Source organism: Propithecus coquereli, unplaced genomic scaffold, assembly GCF_000956105.1.
Source record: "Propithecus coquereli isolate 6110/MARCELLA unplaced genomic scaffold, Pcoq_1.0 Scaffold244, whole genome shotgun sequence".
In the NCBI taxonomy this organism is placed as follows: domain Eukaryota; kingdom Metazoa; phylum Chordata; class Mammalia; order Primates; family Indriidae; genus Propithecus; species Propithecus coquereli.
The window spans coordinates 1,162,502-1,165,420 of record NW_012147997.1 but is presented as its reverse complement, the minus strand read 5'-3'; positions in this window follow the sequence as shown (position 1 = coordinate 1,165,420).

The following is a 2,919-nucleotide window of genomic DNA, read 5'->3' as shown; positions in this document are numbered from 1 at the left end:
ATTAATGTTCTTAACTTAATAGACTGTGGTAGAATCTGTACCTGATATTTAGAATGCATGTTCTTTTCAAACACACGTGGAATGTACCAGAATTGTTTCCAGACTGAGAAAAGTTTCAAAACTACAAGTGAATCACTGTTATGCAGAAAACATTGTTTGGCAACTAACAAAATGAAAATAAATCTCTACAATACGAAAATATGATCAAATTCCTTATGTGTTAGGAGATTAACAAAATACATTCCTAAATAATTCATGGGCCAAATAGAAATCAAAATGTATATTTGAAAATATTTAGTACTAGATAACAGTGGACACATTGTATAACAAAACTTGCCAGGTACTAATACTACAGTTAAAAAACATGTATAGCCTTAAATTCATTTGACAAGAAGTCAGAGTGAAAAATAATGATTGAAACATTCAACTAAAGAAGTTAGAGAATAATAGAAATAGAAAGCACTCGAGAGAAGGATATAATAAAGATCAGAAGATTAATGAAATAGAAAAAAATAAATAATAAAGAGGAGCATTAAAACTCATATAACCAAGTTCTCAGATACATGCAGGTCTGTTTCTATGTGCTAATGTTTTTGATAGTCTGTTAAATTAAAGTTAAATTAAAATAAAAAGCAAATGTAACATATGAATATGTCTTAGAAATACACATGTATATGGTTGCACATGCACAGTCACATATATGCATTCCTTTATATGGGGTTAGGAAACACTAGTTCTTAGTTACTGGAACCAAATACCTCTCTGAAATTGCCCAACAGTTTTTCCTTCTTCTTAACAGTCTGCCCTTCCTTTTCTTATTACTCTCTTATTATTAATATATCTTCCATCGATTATCACTCCCAGGTTTATTTGGGGGGCAAGAGGACTGCCGTGTGTGTGTGTGTGTGTGTGTGTGTGTGTGTGTGTGTATGTGTGTAGATCTTCTAGAATTATACCTTGTTTGTTTCCCTTGTCATTTGTTTTCTGTGTGCATGTGCCTATTTGCATAAATAAGTGCACAGGCTGATTTAGGTCTGGCGGACTGTACTATGAAAACATTCGAGAATTTACTAAGGTGATCATTAGATTTGAAATAATTAGAAAATTTGGTTGGTTCTAATCTCTGCTTGCTTCATGAATTTAAATTACTTTCTTTATGAGGGAGGAGCCATAAAACTGCTTATTAAACTTAAAGGAGCACTGAGAAAATAAATAAGAATATTTGTAAAATGTGTTATTTTAGACAAATTTTATTAATATTTTAAAAACATCAGATAGCAATGATAAATTTCTATTTATAAAGATCCCTAATTTTCTTGCATCTAATTAAAAGCCAACTTGTTTGAAATATTATCTGCTCTTAAAAACACATCAGAAAAGAATCTGAAACACAATCTGACAGTACATTTGGGAGTATGCCAAGGTTGGTTATATGATTCTTTTAAGGCAGTCCAAAGTACTGACTATTTCAATGCCTCATCATCTAAATATCACCCCCATCTGTGCTGACATGTGACTTGTAGTTGTCTTATTAATGTAAAGAAATATTTGTTTAGAGTAGATGTAATTTTGTGCCTTCCTGCTCTCCCTGGTCTGCTGAGAATGATCTAATTCACACAAACTTCCTTAGTGCGCCGGAAGTCATGCAGGAAGTCACAGAGCATATTTGAGGTTGAGTATAATTATTAATGAGGTCGGGGGGATGGTCTTTATGGCCCAGATAACTTTCTTGTGTTCTGAGCTTCATCCAAGCTCTATACAATTGACTTTATTCAATCCCTTGTCAGACACATCATGCAGGAGAACTGAATCAAAGTTTGCCTATGGGCCAGTGAAATCTAGTACCTATAATACAAGAAGGAAATAAGATTCACATCAACTTTCTCATATTACAGAGCATTTTATGAAACACACTATTCTATAATTTCGAAAAAATATTCATTCTATGCAGAATGCAATATGGGGTAGGCTTGGCAATTTAAACAAGGTAGTAAGCTGTTAGAGCATATTTGAAAAGATTTAAGAATGAACAAAGAAACGATTATTTTCCTGCTACAAACAAAAAATGTAGTAATTTTTAAATGCACAGATGAGTTCAAAACGAGAAAGGGAAATGTCAAGGTGCCAAAAATGAAGTGGCAATGTTCTAAGTGCATGAACTCACCATGAAGTTTATGGGAGTCTCAGTCCTGGTAACTAAGGAGTTCCATTTTAAGACTTATTCAGGGGCTGAATATGAGGCTTGGAATCTGAAAGGTCTTTGGATCCAAGATCAATATACAAGGCAAAATCCTTGGAAAGCTATGCCATTGAGAGAAATAATCTACTCGGGTGGCGGGGGGCACTCCCAGGGCACGCCTATCTGCCAGTACAGAGCAATAATAGAGCTTTTTCTACCTGGGACCTGAGTGAAAATAAAAGTCAAACACACTGGTCTTTTCTGAGAAATCAAAATCCTTGGTTCCACATCTTATTAGTTAGGAAGTCAAATTTATACTTTATTGCTGACCCTGGCACTCTAAACTGAGGAATTAACACAAAAATTGGTCCCAGGCTGGGGATACTCTTGAATCTTATACAGAATGCTTTGCAAAACCGCTCTGTAATTAGACCACATAATCCTATTCCCCCAAAATGGCAAAATACAAAGGAAACGACAAACTGAAGGAGTAGAACCTCTAGAACTTTATATAATAGAAAAATCTGAAAAGACTATAAAATAAGGTTCTTTTAAAAGACACAATAGAAGAAATTGAAGCAATAAGAAGGAAATACTATTTTTAAAAAACAAACAGAATTTATTGGAAAAAAATACTTCACTTGTTTCTAAGAACAACAGATAATGTAAAAGAAATTTACCAGAAGGGTATAACAATCTTGAACTTGTGTATATACACTAAGAATATAGCCTTAAAGCCC